Raw genomic sequence first — 26,799 nt, 5'->3', positions numbered from 1 at the left:
CAGGGGGGTTTCACATAGTGTCCTCTGGTTTCTCTACAGGAACAGAGGTCACAAGATGGGTGTTAGGACATGCTGAGACCCCCTGAAATAGGTAAGTGGCCTGTGTTTCTCAGGATAGCAGAGTGTCCTGGTAGGGTTGGTAGGTGTGGTCAGTTGGGGAATGATCTGGGCCCAGGCAGTGTATACTCTTATTTGCTTAGCTTCACCTGGGTAGGCACAGTCTGAAGGCTAAACAGGACCAGATATGGGGGCCTGCCACGCCAATTTGGACTTCCCATTGGCTCAAGTGTACATAGCAGCCACCAGATTGGTGTCTGTCTTCAGGATGAGTCCACAGTGGGACTGATCTACCAGGATGCTGGGTATTGTCAATACGGACATTAGCTGGGTCTGATCTCTGTCCATCTGGGATTGGATACCAGCCATGGTGGTATCTGGTGTCACACAGCCTGCTTGGCGTAGAGCTCACCTCGGGTGCTTCTGACTGCCCAGGGGGGAATGGAGCCTCCAGCTGGCCACTGCTGATAAGCCCCAAGTCCTGGCACTGTGGACTTCATCTGCAAAGTGAATGAGACTGTGTGCCTGCTCTCTCATGGCCTCACCACTGCCTCTGTAGGGCAACAAGGCAGGTATCAGAGCAAATGACACTCTGGTCATAGCCTGGCTATGTAGACTTACTTCGCTAGGTTGCTCACTTGTTTTGGGTTCATCTGTGAATTATAGCAACAGCTTCAGTGGCACAGGCGTGTGATGCCCAGGAAGTGTGGCAGGTTGGGTGGCATGGTTGTTTCTGTGTCCCCTGGTACTCTGTGAATAGAAAAGACACTTTGATGGCATTGGACACCCTACAGTGGGTGCTGTTGGGCAGAGTGGGTGATAGTTACAAGGAGTGCCCCAGCCACTCTTGTTCATCCAGTACAGCTGTCCAGTCCCCAAGCAGCTGTGCTTTCCTTCACAGAGTTCTGCTCAGCCGACTCCAGGGCCCGGAGCCAAACCCTGGCCCTATGGTGGTGTGCTGAGGAGAAGGTGGTAGCCACAGACCCAGGAGCACCAGGCCTTTGGATGCCTGAGGGTCCTCCATGGAGGGATATCAGGCACAAGGCATGGATAGGCAAGTCTGACTTCTCCTAACCTGTGACCAAGGACCTTGGGCGTGGGAAGCCGTGTCTGTTGATGGGTGAGAGGACCACTGTTTGGCTGAGCACGTCAGTGTACTGTCACTGAGCTCCCCAGTGGCTTCTGAGAGAAAGAGGCTCAGGCTGTGTGCAGGGCTTACTGGACCAGAGTGTCCCGGCCTTGGGCCATGGCGCTTCTTGTAGGACAGGTGACAGTGTCTGGGGCAACAGTGGACAGAAGGGCTACACTGTGTCCCTCCTTTCTCTTCTTCCCCTCGGTGCTGGGTCCGGCCGGGTAGTCCCAGACCCCCTTGTCACGGGCCGCTGCACACCAAGGAGGCCGGATGGCTGGGCCTCGATGGCTGGGCCTCGGATGACAGCTCTGAAGCAGCAAAGGCACATGTCCGGGGCCACTTGCCCCCAAACCCACTCTTTGCTGTGGCACTCACCTCTCTTCTTTCTCTGCTTCTAGCTCCTCCCTGTCTTTCTTTGCCCCTCCCTCTGCTTCATTCTCTCCTTTTTCTGTCTGTGTTCTGCTGTTTCGATTGATTATTCATGCCTGCTCTGGGTTTGGGCAGGATGGTTGGCATGGCTCGTGCCTTCTCCGCTTTGGTCTGAGCCCATTTTGTAGATTGGCAAGCAATACCCTGGCCCTGGCTTATGGCTCCCTGTTTTGTTACACCTTAAAGTGCGTCTCTGCGGACAGCCAGGAAGGCCATGGGGAGGGGCCCATGGAGCTAAGGTAGAATGGGTGTATGTGTCCCCCATGCTCACCTTCAGTCACTTAGCACCTACTCACTGAGCACCATACCAGGCATGGGCATTGCATTTGAGGAGTTCCCAGCTCTCTTAGAAAATGAACAAGAACAATTACAAATGTGGGTCTGTGAGATGGGAGTAGTGGGGGCCCCCCAGGAGAGAGAGCCGAAAGGCACTATGAGTAAACGGCACACCTGGATGCAAGGCCTGGGTAATAATGTATCCTTCACACACTAAACCAGCTTCTGCCCCTTCTCAGAAATCTGCACTAGCCTGGTCTGTTCCCACACCAGAGTTCTCCTGAGGGGTTATGGCTTTTCCAGCCCTTAGCTCAGTCTTTTTTGTTTTTTTAAAGATTTATTCATTATGTACAGTTTTCTCCCTACATGTATTCCTGCATGCCATGCCAGAAGAGGGCACCAGATCCCATTACAGATGGTTGTGAGCCACCATGTGGTTGCTGGGAATTGAACTCAGGACCTCTGGAAGAGCAGCCAGTGCTCTTAACCTCTGAGCCATCTCTCCAGCCTAGTTCAAGTCTTTAAACATTAGTGATACCAATTCTCTGCTCATCTCTCTGCCTCCTGCACATTTTTCTCAGCTTTTACATTTTTGTTTGTGGCAGCTTTTGATGTTCAAAATTTTTCATACTTATAGCAAAACATTGAATGTTTTCTGTTGTCCTCTCTGACAGGTAGCTGGATAGATGGTGTCTCTTTCTTCTATTAGATGCTGCTGCTTTAGGCTTTTACACAAGATTTAATCCATCTTGACTTTATTTTGACATAAATGCAAAGTGAATGTTTAACTTTGTTTTCCTGCTGCGTCTGAACAGTTTCTTTACTAGTGTCTTCTGTCAGTGAAAGGGAAAAGTTACACTCATCTGGCAGAAGAGACATGATTAGGAAGGCTCTTTCCCAGGGTGAGGCTCCTCCCTGTACTCGGGAGGTGCTGACTTCTGCTGCCTTCTCCAGTTCACAAAACTCAGCTGCCTCGTTTGTAGTAGTGGGAGATGTGTTCACCCTCAAAAGGTGTGTTGTGTGTGGAGGGATGTTGCTGTGTCTCCAAGTTCTCAGATTGGCTGTCCCTGGAATACATCCAGTACTCATTGCTCTCACTGAAAGACCAAGTATCAGGGGCTGCGAAGATGGCTCAGCGGGGAAGAATGCTTGCTACTCAAGTGGGAGGACCTGAGTTCAAATCCTCATCATGGTTATAAAAAACCAGGCATGTAGCCGGGCGGTGATGGCACACGCCTGTAATCCCAGCACTTGGGAGGCAGAGGCAGGTGGATCTCTGTGAGTTCGAGGCCAGACTGGTCTACCAAGCGAGTTCCAGGTCAGCCTCCAAAGCTACAGAGAAACCCTGTCTTGAAAAACAAAACAAAACAAAACAAAACAAAACCCGGGCATGTTCACATATTTGACCCTGTAACCCCAGTACTGTGGAAGACAGAGACAAGAGCATCCCTGGGTGTTGCTAATCACCAGCCCAGCTCCAGCTAGTGAGAGACCTATCTGAAAAGGTAGAGAGCAATAGAGTAGCACTCCATGTCCTTTGCCTCTGTTCGCATATAGGTGCACATAGGTGTGCATGTGTACACACACACACACACACACACACACACACACACATTGTTTTTGTTTTTTGAGACACAGTCTCACTATGTAGCCTTTGCTGGCCTAGAACTTGCTATGTATGCCAGGCTGGCCTCAAATTCATAGAGACCCACCTGTCTCTGCCTCCTGAGTGCTGGGATTAAAGGTGTGCACTGGCTTGCTTGTATGTTTTTATAGATGCTGACTGATCCTCTGTATGCTCCCTTCCCTGGTATCTCTGTGGGAGTCCTGGAGTCGGTGCCACTGAGCAAGCTGTGAGACAGACTCGTGGCACACTTGGAGACTGTCGACTGAACACGGGACCTGGTCCCTGTTGTAGTGGGGCCTATTCCGGAAGCTCCTTACAGGCGCCTGGTCCTAAAATGCCATGTGCTGGTGTGGACTGGTGACATTGCTAGAGCTGCAGGGTCTGCACCTCCCTGCAGTGAGGTGTGTGTCATCCGGTGTCAGCTCACGTAGATCTTCACGCGGAGGTTCCTTGCCCAGACAGTGTTGTTCTGCTGTGGGTCATCACTGTCCTCATCCTCAGGGTGATGGGCTCTGGAGTCCTGGTAAACCTAGGTTAGCAGGACTTCTAGGCTGGGCACTCAAATAGTTCTAGTTTGAGTCTCAGCCTAGGGGTGAGTGTGCTCAGCTGGCCTGGCTGCCTCACAAGAACCTTGCCTACATGACTGGAGAACCTATCACAAGCTGGCCGTCTGCCTTTGCCAGCTGTGATGCCAGTCTTGGTTGTCAGCTTGACTACACCTGGAATTAACTAAAACCCCAAAAATGGCTGGGCATACCTATGAGGGATTTTTTTTTTTTTTTTTTTTTTTTGCTTAATTTGATCATTTGAAGTGGGAAGATCCACTTTTTTTTTAAGTTGGTTTCAGTGGATCTTCTTTTTCTTTTTTTTTTCTCCCCAATTCACCTATTTATTTTATATCCCGGCCTCAGCCTCCCTGTCCCAGCCTCTCTTCCCCTTTCTCCCTGCCTCATCCCTCGTCCCTGCCTCTTCAGTCTCTACCCATGAAGGGGCAGGTCTCCCATGAGCATCAACAAAACACAGCAGATCAAGTTGCAGTAAGACTAAGCACCTCCCCATGTATTAAGGCTGGGCAAGGTGACCCAGGACGAGGAGCAGGGTCCCCAAAACCAGTAAACAAGTTGGAGACTGCCCCTGTTCCCGCTGTCAGAAGTCTCAGAGGACCGAGCTACACAACTGTCACATATGCAGAGTGCCCAGGTCAGCCTCTTGCAGGCTCCCTGGTTGTCAGGTTAGTTGATTGTGTGAAGGACAGAAGTGTCCTTGACCCCTCTGGCTCCTGCCCTCCTCCTCTTCCCACTCCTCCCGCTCCTAATGCTTGGCTGTGGGTCTCTGCATCCGCCTCCATCAGTTGCTGGATGATGCTTCTGATGACAGTTGAGTCAGGCACTAATCTGGTCACAGGAGACCAGTTCAGGATACTTAGCCACTATTGCTAGGAGTCTAAGCTGGGTTCCTCCTCATAGACTCCTGGGAGATTCCCCTGCACCAGGATTCTGCTGGACCTGGAAATGCCCTCCCCAACAGTCTCCCTCAACACTATCCTCCTCAGTGCCCCCCCAACTCGATCACTCAGGGTTCCATGCCCCCACCCTCAGTCTACTCACGAAATCTGGGAAGATCCACTTCTAATCCCGATCTTTGAGGTTGGAAGATCCATCTTTGTTTGTTTGTTTGTTTGAGACAGGGTTTCTCTGTCATTTTGGTGCCTGTCCTAGATCTCACTCTGTAGCCCAGGCTGGCCTTGAACTCACAGAGATCCGCCTGGCTCTGCTTCCGGAGTGCTGGGATTAAAGGCGTGTGCCAGCACCACCCGTGGAAGATACATCTTTAATCCAGATCTTTAGAGATGGGAAGATCCACCTCTAATCTGGGCCACGCCTTCTGCTGGAAGCCTGTAGGACATGGAAGAGGGAAGTGCTCTATTTTTGCCTGCTTCCTCCCACCCTTGCTAATAATCCTTTGCTGGCATTAGAACCTATTTCCTTGGGATTCCAGCATATACTGAAGACCAGCTGAGACATCCAGCCTCATGGACTGAACAATTATGGGTTCTTAGACCTTCTGTTCATAGTCAGCCATTGTTGGATTAGCTGTAAGCCATTCTAAATATATATCTCTATATATATATGTATGTATGTATGTATGTATATATGGTGAGGGGGGGGGAATGATTCATTCTATAAGTTGTTACTCTAGAGAACTCTGACTAATACACCTCTCAACCTGTGGCTCTGGACCCCTTTGTGGGGGGGTCACATATCATATCTTGCATATCAGATATTTACATTATGATTCATAACAATAGCAAAATTACAGTTATGAAGTAGCAACAAAATAATTTATGGTTGGGGGTCAGCACAGCATGAGGAACTGTATTAGAGGGTCGGCAGCGGCATTAGGACAGTTGAAAAACCACTGTTTTAATTGTTGATGTAACACGACCTGGGATCCCTGGGGAGAGATTGTTAGTCCCACAGACTGGCACACTGTCCTCCACCTTGTGAGTTTTCACGTCTTGTTTTGTTGCTGTGCTGAGGGTGGGGTCCAGAACCCTGCTTCTTCCATTTACCCTCCAAGTTTGCTGTGGATTGTGGTCTACTCTTCCATGTCATTTCATTGGTGTCTCCCATTGCCCACCTCCAGGGGGCATGGCTCCCCTCCCTGCAGCCTTGCACTTTCTCTGGATGCTTGGAAACAGTCCCTTTTTCCTGTGGTGCAAACTGCAGCTCTCGGCCAGGTCAGGGCTCCTATGGGAAATCCTTGTGCATCCAGAGCCACTTTTCTGTATTAGAACAACTTGGACCTGACCTTGAGTTCCTAGCGGAGCAGATATATGTTTATGCTTGCTACAGACTTAATAGTGAGAAAGATCCACACGTCCTTGAGGCCTGGAAGACCAGCCAGTTGGAAGGTCTCATGACCCTTGACCTCACAAGTCTAGTTCTATTCTCTCAGAGCTCCCCAACTCATGGTGTTATTTCCCAGAACCATCCATCCTCTGGGAAAGTGTCTTCATTACTACCTGCAGCTTCTGTGGGCTGCTGTCAGGCCTGAGAACACGCCCCCCCCCCCCCCCCCCCCCCCTCCGAGCCTGGCTCACCACTGCTTTAGCAAACATTTGCCTCTAGTCCCCTACCCCACCACAAAATCCCATTCCCTTCATGATAAAGCTCCCTCTACCTGCCAGTCCACTCCATCAGCCTCTCTCATCTACACCCTTCTCAGCTCTGCAGCCTGTGAGACAGCCCCGGCCCTCCTAAACACCTTACATGTGTAGGTCTCTGGTCCCGTTGTAACCCGAGGCAGTCTGCCCCTTGGGCACACCCAGGCTAGGGAGCCCAGCTGCTGTGCTGCCTGGGCACTGTTCCCCAGCTGTGTGACCTCACTTCCTCGTGCAGATGGACTGTAGCTCAGCTCTGCTTTATAATCCAGCAAAGGCCAGTGCGGTCTTGTCTCCCTGAGCTTAACCTTTTCTGATGAAGTGGCAAGGAAAGGAATGTTTAGGATTCTGAACATCTTCCTGACCCAAGCAGAGGTGCCGGAGTCACATTGGGAGCTTCACGTAGCCTCACAGGTGGAATTTCTAGGTCTTTCTTCGGTTCTGCCTTCTCTGAAGCACACCTGTTAGATATGTCTTAGTTCTGGAACATGAAAGATAGTCAATTATAGGTGTGTACTTCTTTTGTTGGTGGTGCTTTGGACAGGGTCTTTCTATGTAGCCCTGGCTAGCCTGGAATTTGCTATGTAGACCATGCTGACCTCAAACTTACTCTGAGTACTGGGATTAAAGGCATGCTCTACCAAGTCTGTTCTTAAAGTATGATGTAGGAGGTGCCCCCCATACACTGTTTCTTTGTTATCTAGCTAATGATCGATAGATGGATCGCTCTACCTACCTACTTACCTATCAACTCTGTGTGTGTGTGTGTGTGTGTGTCTGTCTGTCTGTCTGTCTGTCTGTCTGTCTATTGAGACAGGGTTTCTCTGTGTAGCCTTGGCTTTCCTGGAACTCACTTTATAGACCAGGCTGGCCTCTGCCTTAGAGATCCACCTGTCTCTGGTCCCTGAGTGCCCTAATTAATGGTGTGCACCACCACTACCTGGCAGATTCATTTTATGTGTGTGGGTAGTTTACATGCATATGTCTGTGTGCCAAGTGCATTCAGTGCCCATGGAGGCCAGAAGAGGGCATTGGATCCCCCAGGACTGGAGTTCCAGATGGTTATGAAGCATCTTGTGGAGCTGGGAATTGAACCCAGACCCTCTGAATGAGCAGCCAGAGCTCTTAACCTCTGAGCTGTCCCTCAGCCCTCCCCACTGTTTCAGACAGTGAACACTATTTTTGAATTTTTAGTTTTGATATCCTTATTTAAGAGAGTATTTGTCACTCGGGAGGCAGAGGCAGGCGGATCTCTGTGAGTTCGAGGCCAGCCTGGTCTACAGAGCAAGATCCAGGACAGCCAGGGCTACACAGAGAGACCCTGTCTTGAGAGAGAGAGAGAGAGAGAGAGAGAGAGAGAGAGAGAGGGGTGTGTGTGTGTGTGTGTGTGTGTGTGTGTGTGTGTGTGTGTGTGTGTGTGTGTGTGTGTGAGTACAGGCTCTTAGCTTCCACAGTGCATAGTGTGGAGGTCAGAGAACAGCCTGGGGTGCCAGGCTTTGTCAGCCTTCAGCAGAAGTCAGCTGTGCACTCCAAGATCGGCCTGTTTCTGTCTGCAGTCTCCCCATAGGAGCGCTGAGATTACAAGCCCACATGACTGTCTGGCTCCACTCATCCTGAGGATTCATCCTGAGGATTCAGATGCCCCGATCCACACGCGTGGCAAGCACTGTATCCACTGAGCCCAGTTTTGTGATTTCTAACGTTACATGAGGGGAATCTTTTTAAAGTATGGTCAAATATTCTTAACCTTCAAGTATACATTTCAACTGTATTAAATATATTTGCATTGTTCTGCAGTCATCTCCAAACTTGTTTTCACACAACCGGAGCTCTGAGCAATGGTGTCCGGCTTCCTCCCTCCCAGCCCCAGCCCTCTTCTCCTGTTCTCGTCACTACTCTGGTTGTTCACAGAAGTGGAATTGTTTAGGATTTGTCTTTTGTACCTGTTAGTTCAGTCATCTTGCTGTCTTCAGGATTCGTCTGTAGGGCTGCAGAGATGGCTCAGAGATGGAGAGTATGTACTGTTCTTGCAGAGGACCCAAGTTCAGTTCCCAGCACCCACGTTTAGTGGCTTACTACTGTGCTGACTCCAGCTCCAGGGGATCTGATGTCTTCCCTGGACTTTGTAAATACCTGCACTTAAATGTGCACATATCCACAAACAACACATGTGTTTAAAAGAAATAAATTGCCAGGCAGTGGTGGCACACGCCTTTAATCCCAGGTCTTGGGAGGCAAAGGTGGGCGAATCTTGGTGAGTTTAGTCCAGCCTGGGCTATCGAGTGAGATCCAGGAGAGGAGCAAAGCTACACAGAGAAACCCTGTCTCAAAAAAAAAAAAAAAAAAAAAAGGAACTTTTTAAAAATTCACGTTTAGGCAGGCAGGCTTGGTGGTCCATCCTTGCAATCCCAGTGTTCAGGAGGCTGAAGCAAGAAGTTGCTGCAAGTCCCAGGCTAACCTGGGCTACCGAGTAAGACCCTTCTCAGCAACAGGAACACGATTGCTATGTGTGAGAGTTTCCTTCCTCTTGTTTTATTTTGTAGACAGGTTCTAGATCCGTGGCACATATGCCCAACCCTCCTGGAAGCTGAGATAGCAAACCTGAGCCACCATGCCTGCCTTTCTTCCTTTATATGGCCAAATAATACTACATAGTACATATGTTTATTTCTCCACCAGTGTATGTTTGAATTGCTTCCTTCCCTTGGTGGTTTCAAATAATACTTCAGTAAATGTCAGTGAGTATCCAGATGTGTCTTCAAAAGCTGCTTCTAGCCGGGCGCTGGTGGCACATGCCTTTATTAATCCCAACACTGGGGAGACAGAGCCAGGTGGATCTCTGTGAGTTCGAGGCCAGCCTGGGCTACCAAGTGAGTTCCAGGAAAGGCACAAAGCTACACAGAGAAACCCTGTCTCAAAAAAACCAAAAAAAAAAAGGTGCTTTTAATTCTGCACAAGTTGGCTACTCTCCTGTCACTGTGATGAGACACTATAACCCATAACTTACAGGAGGAAGAGTTTATTTGCACTTGCTTTTTGAGGGAGAGTCTATGATGGCCAGGAGGCTCAGCAGGAGCAGGAAGCTGAGACATCTCCATCCATATTTGGGAAGCAGAGAGTGAACTGGAAATGGTGTGAATCTGTGGAGTCTCAAAGCCCACCCCTAGTGATGCACTGCCTCCAACAAGGCCAGGCTACTTCTTATGAAGCAATACCACCAACTGCATGTGAGTTGCTGGAGGCGATGATGATGATGATGATGATGATGATGATGATGATGATGATTTTGGTTTTCGAGACAGGGTTTCTCTGTGTAGCTTTGGAGCCTGTCGTGGAACTCACTCTGTAGGCCAGGCTGGCCTCAAACTCACAGAGATCCGCCTGCCTCTACCTCCTGAGTGCTGGGATTAAAGGTGTACACCATCACCTCCAGGCAATATTTTTTAAGCCTTTTTTTTTTTTTCAGAGCTGAGGACTGAACCCAGGGCCTTACACTTGCTAGGCAAGCTCTCTACTACTAAGCTAAATCCCCAACCCCATTTAGCCTTTTTTATTAGAAGCTTTATACCCACAGTGGCTGCAGCACCAACAGATATTTGTCCATATCTTGACAATACTTTTTGTTTTAATAAAATATTTTTTTACTGTCCTGTGCCCTTTTGGAAGTAGCTGCACTTAGGAGTGTAAACTGATAGTACATTGTGTTTTTTCATTCGTATACCCCTAATGATTGGGAATGTTCAGTATTTTTTCATGTGTGTGTTGATCATTTGAGTATCTTCTTTGAAGACGTATTTACACATTTACATATCTAACTCTTATGCTAATTTTTTTGGGGGGGGTTGGTTTTTCTAGACAGGGTTTCTCTGTGCAGCTTTGTGCCTGTCCTGGAACTCACTTGGTAGCCCAGGCTGGCCTCAAACTCACAGAGATCCGCCTGACTCTGCCTCCTGAGTGCTGGGATTAAAGGCATGCACCACCACCGTCCGGCTCTTATGCTAATTTTTAAAAATTGGATTATTTGTTTTGAAGTTTCTGCTCAAGAATTTTTGTTACTATCATATTCTGTGTATTATCCAAATATTACATATATCATTGACCCTGTCTTATTTCTTCAGGTTTTGTTGTTTTAAAAAGATTTTACTTCAAATATTTTAAGATTGATTTATTTTATGTGTATGAATGTGTTTTGCCTGCATGTATGTCCTTGTACCGTACATATGTCTAGTGCCTGCAGAGACCAAAGAAGGTGTTAGAGTTCCTGAGACTAGAGTTCCAGGAGGATGTGAGCTGCCATGTGAGTGCTGAGAACTGAGTCTTCTGGAAGAGCAGCCAGTGCTGTTAGCCACTGAGCCATCTCTCCAGCACCAGAATTTATTATTATTTATTTATTGTTTTTCCTGAGACAGGGTCTCAGTTTGTAGCCCTAGCTGGCCTTGAACTCCCAGAGGTCCAGCTTCCTCAGTCTCCTGAGTGCTGGGATTGAAAGTACATCACCATGTCAAGGTAAGACTTATTTCCTGGCTACCCAGCCATCTTTCCATCCACAGTTTCTTGGTTGGCTTTTTTGTTGATTTGATTTTTGAGGTAGGGTCCGTGTGATCCAGACGGGCCTTGCATCTGGAGTGTGACTGAGGCTGGCCTTGAACTCCTGATTAACTCCTTTCACAGCCTCACAGATGCTGCAGGTTCAGGTGGGTGTCAGCACACCTGGCTCAGATGTTTTTAATTGTTTGTTTGGTTGATTGGTTTGTTGCTAGGGATTGAAGCTAGGGCCTTGCATATGCAAAACATGTTCTACGCTTGTTTTTACCTGCAGCCCAGTGTTTTTAATTCTGAACTCATCATTTTATTATTTTGCTGCCAGTTACTTTGGCATCTTATTTAGAAATGCCAAACCCAGTGTCATGAAAATTTTCTTGTAGGTTTACAGTGTCGGGTGTTACTTTTATTTAAGTTTCTGAGGTTCTGAGTTTTTGAGGTACTGGCCATATACGGTGAGAGATAAGGCTCCAACTTCATTTCCATATGAGATCCGGTTTCTCCAGCTCTACTTTTGAGGAGACTGTCTCCTCATTGAGTGCTCTTGTTGCCCTTGTTAAAAGTCGGTTGACTGCATCCATGAGATCTGCTTTCCGTGCTCTGTGTTTTGTACCAGTAAAGAACACAAAGAACAGTGTGTGTGTCTGTTCTTATGGTTTTGATTCTGTCTTTTTTGTTTGTTTTTCAAGACAGGGTTTCTCTGTGTAGCCCTGGCTGTCCTGGAACTCTCTCTGTAGAATAGACTGGCCTTGAACTCACAGAGATCCGCCTGCCCCTGCTTCCTGAATGCTGGGGTTAAAGGCATGCACCACTGTGCCAAACTTGTAAAAATGTTTTGAAGTTGGCTGAGGGTACTGTAGCTCCATGGCAGAGTGCTTGCCTTGCTTGCATGAGGCCATAGGTTCAATTCCTAGCACTGCCAAAAAAAGAAAAAAGAAAAACAAGTTTTGAAGTTATGAGTCTTCCTGCTGTGTTCCTTTCCAGGACCGTTTGGGGACTTTGGGTTCCTCGGAGGTCCCAGTGAATCTTTTAATACATGTCATTAGATTTTGAGTTGAAATATGTTAAATCCTTAGCTGTAGTGTCATCCTAAATACTAGTAAAGTCTGGCAAGATGGCCAAGTGGGTAAAGACTTGCCACCTCTAAGCCTGATGACCTGAGATCACCCCCGTAGGCCCACATGGTGGCAGGAAAGAATCAGCTCCCCCAAGTTGCCCTCTGATCTCTATACATAGGCCATTTGTGTTTATATCTTTTGTAGTTTTCAGTATATAAATCCTACATTTATTGCTGCTGCTGCTGCTGCTGATGGTGGTGGTGGTGGTAGTGGTTTTGAGACGGGGGTCTTCTTCCCCAGGCTGCTCTGGAACTTGATCTGTAGCTAAGGATGACCCCAAACTCCTGATCTTCCTGCCTCCACTTGGAAGGTTAGAATTACAAGCATGTGCCACCGTGCCTGATTTGTTTGTTTGTTTGTTTGTTTATTATTATTATTATATATTTTTTTGGTACCTGTCCTGGATCTTGCTCTGTAGACCAGGCTGGCCTCGAACTCACAGAGATCTGCCTGGATCATGTGCAGATTACATGACCACGATGTGCAGGGATTATGTAGGACTTAAGGCCCTTGAGTGACTAAGCATTTTGCCTGACTGCAGCATACACTCAGTCATGTGACTCCAGAAGTAGCTAGGAATAATAGCAGATGCACCAAAGTCATATAATTTTTTATCATGTCTGGTTGATGTGTTTTACCAGTGATTGTTACGCCCTTGTTGCACATACTTTTTAAGTGTAACTTTATGATAAGTAGGCATGTATAGGAAAAAGCATAGTGTACATCTTGCTACTTCCTGCAGGAATTTCGGAGCTAGCTTTGAACATCTTGAAAGGTAAGATGTCTGTGTAGAGACAGTTGGGAGCTTCTGACGGAGTCCCTGGCAGAACGAGCCCCACTGGGGAATACAGTGAAAACCACCAGGGTTGTAAAAAGCAGAAAGGACCAGCTCAGATCCAGTGGAACCACCAGGCAATGTCTTGCCACCTCCCCTTCCCCACATCCTGGCACAGGAAACGGAAACAGCAGTTGGAGCAGAGGGCTCACAGATGCCTGTCTTTAACCTAGCACTCTGCACATGCAAAGACCAGCTAAGGCAAGAGAACCCCAGGGACCCATCTACCTGCTCATTTAGTGCAAGTCAGCCAGAAACTGACTCAGAGTCCTCAGAGAGAGCTGATGGAATGGCTCAGTGGGCGAAGGCACTTGACACCAAGCCTGTGACATGATCCGTGGTGGAAGGAGAGAACTGACTCCTACAAGTTGTCTTCTGACCCCCAATGTGCCAGAGCAGACTCCATTCCCATCTACAAATAATGTAGCATAAAACAAAAAGTAAAGCCCTTAGCAAAAGGGAGACAGGAATGGGATCTTCATCATAGAGGAACTCCCAATGGTGAATAGGCTTCCAGCAGCTGGAGAAGGGATATGAGAGAAGTCAGGTTGAACCCAGAAGTCACATAAGTCAGTTTTCATGGCCTAAGCCTCCTTCTGCTCTCTCCCTTTGCATCTGTTCCTTCTGTACCCATACCTGGGTCTGCTTACCAGGTGTGGTGGTTTGAATAGGAATGGCCCCCATAGACTCATGTGTTTGAATGCTTGGCCCTAGGGAGTGGCACTGTTAGGAGGTATGACCTTTTGGATGAAGTGTGTTGCTGTCGAGGTGGGCTTTGAGGTCATACAAGCTCAAGATATGCCCAGTGTGATACACAGTCACTTCTGCTGCCTGAAGATGAAGATGTAGAACTCTCAGCTCTTTCTCCAGCGTCATGTCTGCCTGCACACCACCATGACAATAAAGGACTAAACCTAAGAACTGTAAGCTAGCCCCAGTTAAATGCTTTCCTTTATAAGAGTTGCAGTGGCCAAGTGGGGGGCGGCTCACACCTTTAATCCCAGCACCTGGGAGGCAGAGGTAGGCAAATCTCTGAGTTCAAGGCCAGCCTGGGCTACAGAGTGAGTTCCAGGACAGCCAGGGCTACACAGAGAGACCTTGTCTCGAAAAACAAACAAACGAAAAGAGTTGCTGTGGTCATGGTGTCTCTTCACAGCATTAGAAACCCTAACTAAGACACCAGGCTAGCTCAGCGGTACTCTGTTATTGTGCCGTGTTGTTTTATCTTTTTTTTTCCTACTCTTCTCTTTTTCTTCTCCCAAAAACATTGTCTGGCCTGGTCTGTGCAATCTCCATGACTCACCTCCTGAGGTGAGACTGTTCTGCGTTATCTGATAGTAAATCTTGAAAGATATCTTTTTAAGGTTTATTTTTATTTATGCGTGTGTGCTCACATAGAAGTGAGGAAAGAGCATAGGCACCCCTAACATGGAATTATAGGCAGCTGTGAGCCCCTGGGTCTTAAGCAGGAGCAGCAGTTACACTAAGCTGCTGAGCCATCTCTTCAGCCCCATAGCGTGTTTTCCTTTCTTTCTTTTCAGCCTGCCTTTACTGGAAGTCCTCATCCCCATTTTTAGCTCCATTCATTTACACTCTCCTCCTTTACTTTCTGTCACCCCAACACCAGTCACTGGTCTGCTATCAGGGACCCTTACTCCCCACAGTGATTGTTCCATCTGTTTTGTAGTTGACCGCTTTTCCGTCCAATAGCTGGTCTGCCCCTGGACAGAGTCTGTTGTTTCAGATAATATGTTACTCTCAGGAGGAGACTGGAGACAGAGCCTGGCCCTCAGCTCCAGTCCAACAAGAGAAATGGCCCTACAACCTTATCTATCTGGAACATTGCAAACACTGAAAGATTAAAGGTGACCTGAACAATTACAACAGAAATCAACTGTCAGTCTGTCTCCTAATGTGCAGGTTCCAACACAGCATAAGTGACATGAAAAGCCACGGCAGTGTCTCCTCAGAAATTACCAGTCCCACATTCCACAGGAATGGCCTCCAGTGAGTGACTTAAATGAAATTCCAGACAAGGAGTGATTATAAATATGTTCAGAGAGCTGGGCACAGTGACGCACACCTGTAATCCCAGCACCCAGGAGGCAGAGGCAGGCAGATCTCTGTGAGTTTGAGGCCAGTCTGGTCTATGTAGTGAGTTCCAGGACGGCCAGGGTTATATAGTGAGACGCTGTCTCAAAACCAACCAACCAACAAAAATATATTCAAAAAAATGAGAGTGGACACAAACCCGAGTGAATTCCATGAGAACACAGATAATTGATTGAAATAAGGAAGACACACAGGATATGGAAGTGGAATTCAGTCAAGAAATAGAAATACTGAAGGAAAACCAAACTGAGATGATGGGATTGAAAAAATCAATCAAATCAAAGCCTCAGTGAAAGCCTCACCTATTGAGTGTCTCATAGGGAGGATAGAACAGCAGGTCTCGGGGGACAGGGGCAATTGGAACCTTCAGTGAAGGACAAAGATAACAGAATCATACAAATAGAACATTTGAGATCTTTGAGACACCATGAGCAGACCTAATCTACAAATTATGTGGAGATGAATTCCACGCCAAAAGCATAGAAAATATTTTCAATACAATGAAAGCAGCCGGTTCCCAAATCTAGGAAAAGAGGCTCATCTAGGAAAAAGATGAATAGAGCCCCAGATAAGAAGGAAATTCCCCCTATTGTTAAAACACTAATTATATGCAACACAGAAAATGTATCGAAAGCTTGAAACACAAAGGCAGATCATCAGAATAATAGCAGATTTCTCAGTAAACACTTCAACCCCAGAAAGGCCTTTGTGATCCAATTCAAGTTTTGAAAGACCACATCTGCCACCTAACACTACTGTACCCAGCTCAACTATCTCTGCCACCTAACACTACTGTACCCAGCACAACTATCTCTGCCACCTGACACTACTGTACCCAGCACAACTATCTCTGCCACCTGACACTACTGTACCCAGCACAACTATCTCTGCCACCTGACACTACTGTACCCAGCACAACTATCTATCAGAGTTGAGTGAAAAGGAAAAACACTCCAAGATTTTTTTTAAAGTTGGCTAACAGAATTTATGATCTTGTGATGTGAAGCCCGGCCTGCAAAGGAGACTGGAAGGAATTAGGACTGAAGAGAATGACTAAGCACACCCAAGCGCTACAGGGAAGAAATGCTAGAACAATAGTTAAACCAAAGGGGATTAGAAAAATGCTGAACACTGCAACATGACAGGATTTAATACAAACTTAATAGTTCTGAATATTAATGATCTCAACTTCCCAATCAAGTCATATTATCAGATTAGAATAAAAACAAGAGCCATGTCTTTGCCTCCTCCAGCCATATATTACAACACCTCATCATACATATATAGTGGTTCGAATGAGAAATGTCCACAAACTGTAAGCCACATTAATAAATCTTGTGTGTGTGTGCTTGCTTTTGTTTTGTTTTTCTTTCTTTCTTTTTTTTATTTAAATCCCCAACCTGTTTTGTTTTTCAAGACAGGGTTTCTCTGTGTATAGCCCTGGCTGTCCTGGAATTTGCTTTGTAGACCAGGCTGGCCTCAAACTCACAGAGACCCTCATCCCTCTGCCTCCCAAGTGCTGGGATTAAAGGTGTGGTCACTACCATCTGGCCCATATGTATAGTTCTGTTTCTCTATAAAACTCTGACTAATATAAAAATGTCAAATACAAATATTCTAAACAATATCCAATAAAAATAGCTTGAACAGAGTTCTCAAAAGAATATGAATGACCAATAGGTATTTTTTTTAATGTTCAAAATGCAAATTAAAACCTCTTGGCTATTGTCAAGAAAACAAATGACAAGTATTGAGGATGCAAGGAAAAGGAAACTCTCATCCACTGTTGGTGTGAGTGCAGACATGATGGAAATCAGTGTGGACTTTCTCCTACGTATCAGCTGTACCTACTCCTAGACACCTACCCAAAGGAGTCTGTGTCCACCTATGTTTATTGCTGCTCTATTCATAGTATCAGGAACTGGAATCAGAATGGATAATGAAAATGTGGCACATACACACATGGAATTTATTCAGCTGCAAAAAGAAACTGAAATTTGCAGGAAAATGAATAGAACTAGAAAATATATTAAATGAGGTCTTCTAGACTTAGAAAAAATGATGCCTGCATGAAAACCTACTCAAGGTACTTTGAATTGCAGAGATGCAAGGATATTTAAGCGTATACAAATCCGTAAGTATAATATCTCACATAAATAGGAGTGTCTATAGAGCCCAGGAAACTAGAAATGGGCCCATGACACAGGAAACAGGCTGTGGGGAGTGATTGTAGGGTACATGTGATGTGAATATGGAAGAGGGGCTATTGGGCACAGAAAGGGTGAAGCAGGGGAGCATGCTACAGAGGTGGGGGAGGGGCATCCAAAACTAAGAATTATGAAACAGCCATGAGGAAGTCTGATTCTTGGTAAACTAAGTGAAAAATAAAGTATTTGAGTAGAAGTACCCTGCATGGGTGGATAAAGTTACTTTCAGAAACCATAGCTGGTAGATGAAAATCTTAGCTACCTCCTCACACATTGTTGGCCAAGGAAGCCCCTGAGGCAGCTGCCATAACAGCTGGATGTAGATGGTACTATCTACAGACTGTGTGGAAATAGCACACACTCTGACTGCATGATATAGAGACGTGCATATGAAGATCAGGACCAAGATGGAAGCTTACTCCCCAGTGGCCAGCCCTCAGAGCCAGAAGTGTCTCTGCGCACTATGTTGGGGAGATTTGTCATCAGCAGTTTTTGCTGTGATGCTAATCTTGGTCATCAACTTGGCCACATCTGGAATCCACTAAAACCCAAGCAGCTAGATGGACCATTTGAGGTGGGAAGACACACTCTAAATTGATTTGTGCCTGTTTGCCTATCCTTTGCTGATATTAGAACATACTCCTTCAGGATTCAACAGACACTGAAGACCAGCAGTGCTCTGGGGGTCCTCCAGGGTTCTAGCACCAGATTGAGACATTTGAGACAGTCAGTCTTTGGGACTGCGCGGCTGCTGGATTCTGGGCCTTTGGAGGGACTGACACTGCTGGACTATTTTGACCACAGCTTGTGAGCCACTGTAAATAAACTATTTGCATCCTATCAGTTCTGTTCTTTTAGAGATCCCTAGTAGAGCTATGGACCCTGCGTGCGATGCTACTGACTGTCCAGACATGATGTCCCCCTGGTGCAGCAGTGGCAGTCTATTAGGAGGGTAGCCAACCACTTTCTGATTGGAGTTGAGGCCAATTCATAAGGAAATTCGTGTCTGGGACTGTGAACCTGTCAAAAGCCCATGGCTGGGAAGGTCGTTCATAGGCTCTGGAGCGCAAACCACAGCTGTTTTGTAAAGTGGACATAATTTGCCCATTAGATTCTCTTCTAAATGACTGTTTTTATACCCATAGATTAGTATTGCTGTCAGCTTTGGTCAGAGAAGCTTACTTTTGCAGGAGACAGTGGTAACTGCAGAGACTCGTAAGTGCTCAGCCATAAGTAGGACATCTGCACCCACTCCTCCAAGGCTTCGGGAGCACCGTAGGAGAAGAGGTGGGAACACTGTAGTAACTGCAGGAAAGAGGGGGATGGTGGAGAATGCCCATTCCTGGGCAGGACAAGGCCATTAGCTCTTGAAGACTGATCAGCTGTAATTATCCACACAGGATTTGCACAAGACTGGCCTGCCAGCACCCTGTCATGGAGAGGGGACCTTAGGGGGCCATCATCCCTTCCTCAGGATTTATAGGATTAGTAGGAGGGGACTAACTGGAAAAAGGGAGGGGGACCAGGAAGTCGGGAGAAGATGAGAGGGTAGCCAGGGTAAGTATGACCAAAACACACAATATACATACAGGAAAATGTCCTTGACACCGAATATGTGTGTTCAATAAGACAGGTTTAAAAATAAAAGACAAAAGGAGTGTAGTTTCCTTGAGTATATTTTTTACTGGAAAGGCAAGAAAAATACTTAGTTTCCAGTTCTCTTAAATTGTCAATTTTCAGAATAAATTGATGCCTTAGAATTGTACAGTGAATAAAAAAAGAAATGGTTGCTGGCTGTGGTGGCACATGACTTTAATCCCAACACTCAGGAGGCAGAGGCAGGAGAATCTTTCTGAGTTTGAGGCCAGCCTGGTCTACAGTGGGAGTTCCAGGACAGCAAGGGCTGTTACACAGAGAAACCCTGTCTGGAAAAACAAAATAAAATAACCTGCCCCAAGAAATACACAGGGTTATCCAGTGTGTTTGTTTTGCTTATTTTTTCCGATGTTTTTATATTTTTAATTGTAGCAGGAATTTTAAAAGTTCTTATTAATAAAACTCAAACCCGAGGCCAGTTATTGGAATGAATACTGGAAGATCAGAGAAGCAGAACAAGCCACAGCTTCCTCACTTCGCCAGTTCTTCAACTGATCCTATTTCCTCAGACTGGAAGCTTCTGAGTCCTCATCCGAATGGATCTCAGCTGAACTGCTGCTAAAAGCCTAAAAGCTTAACCAGCCAAATGCTTCTAGTTTCTGGTCCTCACGCTTATATACTTTTCTTCTTTCTGATATCACATCATGGGATTAAAGGCTCACTTCCTGGGATTAAAGGCGTGAGTCATCATGCCTGGCTGTTCCCAGTGTGACTTTAAACTCACAGAGATCCGAATGGATCTCTGCCTCCCAAGTGACAGGATTAAAGGTATACGCCACCACCGCCCAGCCTCTGCAATGGCTTGCTATTAGCTCTGACCCCAGATAAGTTTATTAGAGTTCACAATATTTTGGGGAACACAATACCACCACATTTCCCCTTTTTTGTCTAAAATTTTAAAAAGTTTGTTACTAATACAAGAAAAACTATCCAATAAGTGTATATATATATATCCAATGTATATATATATATATATATATACATTGTCTAGTCCATTAACATTTGACAGATTCAGATATATATTAACAATGTCCAGTCCAGTAACATTTGATAAACTCAGACAAAAAAATTTCATTACTTATCCTATTTAAAACAAGTAGTTCCTTTTTAAAAGTAGATTTAATAATTGACCTTTTTATCTTATCATATCCATATTCTCTTTTTTCTTTTCATAATAGATTCAGTAATCTACCTTTTGTCATTTTTATATCTTACCCTTTTTCTTTTTAGAGTAGATTCAGTTATCTTATTATTTCTTTATCTTTTTTCTCAGAGTAGACTCAATGATCTACTTCATATCTATATTCTCTTTTTCCTTTTTCTTTTTTTCTTTTTTAAACAAAAACTCTGAATTTAATCTCCTTGTTCAGCTTTTTAACTAACCATTAACAATTAACAACTTGTAACCAACCTTTGTAAACAATGACAGTATCCAAAACTCATTGACCAAAAACCTCCCATCCCACCTCTTGGGAATGTGGGCGTTGTTTTCTTAAAATTACTTCCTGCTTTCTGTGGGTGAAGACTTCTTTAGGGAATCCTGAAAAGAAAGTTTTGGGGTTAATTGTCAAGTCTTGTATCATTTGTCCAGTCGCTGCATAATGAGAAAGTGCAGGGCTTGTTTCAAGTCCTTTTTCGAGTAGTCTGTCAGGCTGGATTGTAGTTAGAGTTTTTCTGCCTGGCCCAGTCAGGACAAATCTCTCTTACCCGCCAGTCCCACAGTCGCTCAGACCCAACCAAGAAAGCACACAAAAACTTATATTGTTTACAAACTGTGTGGCCGTGGCAGGCTGCTTGTTATCTGCTTCTTCTATCTTAAATTAACCCATTTCTGTTAGTCTATACTTTGCCACATGGCTTATGGCTTACCAGTGTCTTTACATGTTGCTTTTCATGGTGGCGGCTGGCGGTGTCTCTCTCCAACCTTCTACTTCCCAGAATTCTCTTCTCTCTTGTCCCGCCTATACTTCCTGCCTGGCCACTGGCCAATCAGAACTTTATTTACACAGAGCGATATCCACAGCACTGGATCATCTCAGCTAGCCATCTCAAATTGTCCTGAGTAGTTTGCAGTCCAGAGTTGATCTTTCCGTGATATTAATCAGCTTAATGGCTTTACTATAGTCCATGTGGAATCATCGTTGTGGGGTCCTGTCATCTTTTTGAAGATTTCAAAGTTACTGTTAGTTATGGTCTTGGTTCCCTGCAGACTTTGTGTGTGTGTGTGTGTGTGTGTGTGTGTGTGTGTGTGTGTGTGTGTACGCCTCCTTTGTGGTTTGGAGCAAACTCAGTCTGATAAATGTCTGTCTCTTGGAACCATTAGTGTTCTTCCCTGTAAGAGAAAATCTTCACAGCAATTTCTCTCCACCATTTGTCTTGCCAAACTTTTCCAAACTGACCTTTGCCGATGCTTTTTTGTAATACGATGGTCCTGGCAATTCTTCTCTGAACAAACAGTGGTAAACCCTTTGTCCCAGGTAGCAGCATCACCGCAGTCACCAACAGGATGAGAAGAAGCCTGCAACTCAGAGCAGCAGCTGCTGCCTCCATGGTCCCACCACTGTTGTGGCTCGGGCCGGCCGAAGCTTCTCTGAAGCCTCCTAGGCTGGCCTCAAACTCGGGATCCTCCTTCCTCTACCTCCTTCAGTAAATCCAACCAGTCAGTGTGCATCACCACAACTGGCTGAGGGTAGCTTGTGTCTGAGCAGGGGCCTGCAAGGCCACAGGCAAGCAGCTTTTTCATGAATTCGTACCACAAACGTTGGATGCCAGATGTAGCAGGAATTTTAAAAGTTCTTATTAATAAAATCAAACCTGAGGCCAGTTATTGGGGTGAATGCTGGAAGATCAGAGAAGCAGAACAAGCCACAGCTACCTCATTTAATATTACTCTATGTTGATGGTTTTTTATTAACCCAAAATGACTTACTGAATTATTGTCATTATTTTTAGCTACTCAGTCTTTGAGATATGGTAATTAAAAGTCATCAATCCAAAACCAAACACAGCAGTGAAAAGATGTTGAGGTACCAAGCAGGCAAATGGCTGATACCTCAGATCTCAGCTTCTCAGCAGACTGAGGCAGAGTGATCACTTGTCTAGGCTCCTTGAGCCCCACACTGGGCTTTGGGCCTTACCCTGAGGCTTGAGATTTGTTCCCTGCGGTAAACAAGGACTGCTTTGCTTAGGATTCTCCATCATGATTCAGTCTTGACAGATGGTCTGTTTCTAGGAATTTGTTCATTTTGCGTAGATTATCCAGTTTGTTGGTCATATTTTCTAACCAAGCTTTCTTACTGTCTTTTTATTTTATTTTTATTTTTGTAGACAAGATCTCTTTATGTATCCCTGGTTGTCCTGGAACTCACTCTGTAGACCATGCTAGCCTTAATTCACAGAGATCCACCTGCCTCTGCCTCCTGCTGAGATTAAAGGTGTGTGCTACCTCCCTGGCTCTCTTAAAATAAACGAAGAATCATGCCAAAACAAACGTTTTGTTTGCTGTGTTGTTGAGCTGCTTGGCTTGGCCAGATCTTGTTTCATGTTTCTTGGAGTCACACCTAGTCTGTTGGTAGCCCTCAGTCCACAGATGCTGTTCCTATGCTAGTAGGATTACCCAGGATTTGTTCTGTACAACAATACGGGTTCCCTCTGGTTATCCTGAATTTACAAGCCTGATGTTTACTTTCCCTTTGGTTCGTTTTATCTTTGTTGTTGTTGTTGTTGTTGTTTATTTTGTTTTGTTTTTCGAGACAGGGTTTCTCTGTTTAGCTTTGTGCCTTTCCTGGATCTTGCTCTGTTCTCGAACCAGGCTGTCCTCGAACTCACAGAGATCTGCTTGCCTCTGCCTCCTGAGTGCTGGGATCAAAGGCATGTGCCTGGCTCTTCTTTTTATCTTTAACTATGTATATGTGTGTGCACATGTAAGTTCAGATGCCCACAGAGTTCAGAGGTGTCAGGGTGTCAGATCTCCTGGAGCTGGGGATACAGGTAGTTGTGAGCCACCTGATCTGGGTTCTGAGAGTCAGCCTTGGGTCACCAGTCCTTGCTTTGGTTCTTAAACACTACAGAAGTGTTTCTAAAGAAGAGTCCAGGGCTCTGGGTGACATGTGTTTGCTCTGAAAAGCCTGAGGGAATGGAGGGCATGAGGCAGGGAATTAGGAAGCCTCACCTGCTGCTTCCTGAAGGACTTCAGAGCTGGTTTAATGTTTCTGAAGACCTCAGGTATTAGCCAGGCACATGGCCCACATCTGTACTCCCAGTTACTCAGGAACCTAAGACAGGGGAATTACTTGAGACCAGGAGTTCAAGACCAGCTTGGGCAATATGGTAAGACCCTGACTCTAAACAAACAAACAAAACAAAAACACCCTCCAAGTGAGAAAGGAATAGTTTTTGTGCTTTTTCTAAAACCATCTTCCTAACCATAAAAACATCTAAGATTTAAGAAGTAGCTGCCAGGCTATTAGTATCTGTTGATGAGCAGTGACCAACTCCTCTAGGGCTTGGCACAGTCTGTTGGAAAAGTGATCCAAACCCACCGAGCCCAGCAGGTCTGGTCCAGGCAGACTACTTCCTATACTACGCATGGGCACAGCACATCAGGAGACCAAAAGAAAGGAGACCTTGATGAAACTTCTAAAATGCCAAGAGACATGTCCATGATTGCTGAAGCTGCTACTGTGGTTGAATCTGGCTTGTTTCCGCCAGACCTCAGGCTGAAATTTAATTTCACTTTATAAGATAATAAGGACTGGAGCCGGATGGAGGCTTGAGGAGGTAATTAGGGTTCTGCCCTCGTGAACAGATTGACCTGTTTGTTTAATTGTTGATAGCTATCTAAGAGTGGATCTGCTATGCAGCCAGTTGCCCAGGTCTCTTGTTCTCTGTGTTTCTAGCATGTGATGCCCTGGACTGCTTGCAACCCTACCAACAAGACCACCCTTGGATGCAGCCTCTTGACCATAGTCCAGAATCATAAGCCCAAATCAACCTCTTTCCTCACTAACCTCCTCGGTGAGTGGAATTATTACTAACAGTAGAAACAGATGAGGACAGCCTCCTTCTGGACAGAAAACTCCTCCCAGCCCACGTTCCCACGTGGCCACCTGAGTGCTGTTGGTCTGGTCTCTGTGGTGGCAGCTCTTCTGCCTTCTGCTCACCTGACTCTGCTCGCGTTTGTCATTGTCTGCTTTTGCAGCTTGAGTTGGCCCTCCACCCCACGAGGCACGGTTTCTGTCACTGCTGTTCCTTGTGTAAATCTGCCTCTGCTGTGGTTTTTGTAAACTTCACTTACAATGCTTCCTTTTCTTTGTGGCCTGTTCCCAATTCATCATACACCATCTTGAACCTTTCTGGGGTGTCCTGGCTATAGTTCCTCACCTCTATGCTCGTAAATGTGCTCATGTGACTCAGCTGAAGGCAGCTTTCCCAGACCTCTCACAGCGGAAGTGTGGTTGCAACAAGCCTATGGTTGGCTTTGAAAAGATCCCCATATCTGGCTGGGGATGTAGCTCAGTGGCGGAGTACCTGATGTACACAGAACCCTGGGTTCAATTATCAGTACTGCATGGTGCTGTATGCCTGTAAGCCCAGCACTGGCAGGAGGTTACATATTGAGCCTAGGATACATAGAAGGAACCTGTCTCCAATGCTGTGTGTCATCAAGAGCAGGGAATGCTGATGATTTAGGGATCCTTTTAGGAGGTTAATGTTTAGGGAAGTGGATACATAGGAGGATCTGTCTCAAAAAACATCTCCACCCCCTTCAAAAAGGATCTCCAAATCATCAGCATTTCCCACTCCTGATGACAGCATTTGGACAAAAGCAGGTCCAGTTCCCAGAGGCTCTGAAGCTAGACAGAGCACTGGAGGGCCAGCACTGCACTGGGTGAAGGTGGAGAAGCGCCCCCTGCCCCCCCCCCCCCCCGCCCATTTCCACTGTTTTGTTTACATATGAAGGCAGGACTCTTCGTACTTGCTTGAAGTTGGTGGTACCTGGCCTGTTAGTGTGGGTACTCCAGTTGAGCTGGCTTCACCAGGGAAGATGGGTCGGGTTCTGGCCAGGCAGCCAGATTGTGGGAAGTAAAGGCCCAAGTTGCAGCTAGAGCTGGCCAGAAGCCATGTGGTAGCCTAAGGTGAGGACAGAGCAGAGACACACAGACCTTTGGAGCCTAGAACCTCTCTGCTTCAGATATGGTGGGTTAATGCATGGCTGGATGCAGAATAGGTTTATTTTATCTCTGATTAAAGAATTAAAAGGCAGGAAAAGTGTGAACGTCAAGCAGAGCCAAAGTTTGTTCAAAGAGGACGTTTTTCTTAGAGTCAAACAAGACAAAAAAAGAATGCAGGACAGGAAAGCTGTGACCCTCAGTGAGGAGGAGGGGGAGGGGGGCTATGCTGTGTTAGTTTAGCAACATAGCAGTCAGCAGTGGCAGAGGAGCAGCTTTAGAGAAGGGGAAGGAAGCCCAAAGTACAAAACCAAACCTGCACACTTAGGTTCTGGACCGCTCTGAAAGAGACAGAGGCAGAGGAAGAAAGAAAGGCACACCTTTTTCAGTAAGGATGTAGAAGGGCAGGGGGTCCAGTGAGACCTTGTGGCAGCTCAGAGGGAAGGTGCTGAGGCAGGGGTTCAAAGAGGAAAAAGTAGAGTCTCTCGTTAAAGGGATGATTATTCCACCTTAGTGTGCCTTACAGTGAGCCTACTTTTTGAGGGGTGGGACCTTAGCCAAGTAATTGACTATTTGGACTGGATAAACCCTTTTTTTGTTTTATTTTTATCTTTAAAGTTAGTCTTTTATTTATTATCTGCTTATTTATTTTATGTGTATGAGTGCTCTCTCTGTATGTATGACTTTATGCCAGAAGAGGGCATCAGATCCCACTATAGATGGTTGTGAGTTATCACATGGGTGCTGGGAATTGAACTCAGGACCTCTGGAAGAGCAGCCAGTGCTCTTAACCGCTGAGCCACCTCTCCAGACCCCTAGTCTATGTTTTAGAAGCTTGTAATGTCATATCTCCAGCTGGTTTAGAGATTTCATCCTCTTGGCCGGCATGAACTAGTTTTCCCTCAGTGAGGCTTTCGTGCTATTGTGTCAGGTCAAGGTCATGCGCCACTTGATTCTGACCTGCTTAGCAGGAGGGTTGTGCCAGGGACAGTCCTTCCCTCGAGGATCACCTGCATGCAGACAGATCACCATTACCAAGGAATTGCAACTCTGCCCGCTCCCAGGGTCCTGTCTTTTCCCTTCCTAAAGCCATGGTGGCAGGCAATGGGGAGAATACTGCCAGTTTCTTGTCCCAGAGGTCGGGGGTGGGGGGCACTGTGCAGAAGGGTGCTGGTATTCACACTAACGCCGTTTCATGGCTGAAGCCACTGATGGCTCTTCTGTTCCCAGCATGATTGTCTCATGTAGAATTTCTTGGATCAGGGGACCTTCAGCATCACAGTCTGACACAGTCCCATGCCCACAGGAGGGCAGGCCCAAGCCCCCTGAGCTGGCCATGACTTCGGCATCCTCTTGCCACCTTCCATCGATCCAGAACCAGGTGGCCACAGTTCTACCACAGCTGTGCCATCCTGGCAGCCCAGCCGTAGAGTGCCTCCTGCTCTCCCTCACGTTTCTCAACATGGCCCAGATTG

The 26,799-nt window shown here is 46.2% G+C and overlaps 1 protein-coding gene and 1 pseudogene across 6 annotated transcripts in view; both read left to right on the top strand.

Moving 5' to 3' along the window:
- The window catches only part of Arvcf (ARVCF delta catenin family member), a 59,592-nt gene that overhangs the window by 4,695 nt on the left and 28,098 nt on the right, over positions 1–26,799 (top strand). For 5 of the 6 annotated variants that reach the window (XM_036196302.1, XM_036196297.1, XM_036196299.1 and 2 more), the window contains exon 2: positions 40–91. The gene's annotated coding sequence lies outside the window, so the exon portion shown is untranslated. Of the gene's footprint in view, positions 1–39; positions 92–24,052; positions 24,171–26,799 lie in introns of all 6 variants that reach the window. The other variant, XM_036196295.1, reaches the window with a different exon arrangement.
- On the top strand, positions 2,750–2,903 carry LOC118590561 (annotated as a pseudogene).

Source organism: Onychomys torridus, chromosome 8, assembly GCF_903995425.1.
Source record: "Onychomys torridus chromosome 8, mOncTor1.1, whole genome shotgun sequence".
NCBI classification, from domain to species: domain Eukaryota; kingdom Metazoa; phylum Chordata; class Mammalia; order Rodentia; family Cricetidae; genus Onychomys; species Onychomys torridus.
Note: the sequence above shows the minus strand (reverse complement) of the source record. Positions and strands in the feature narration are given on the sequence as shown.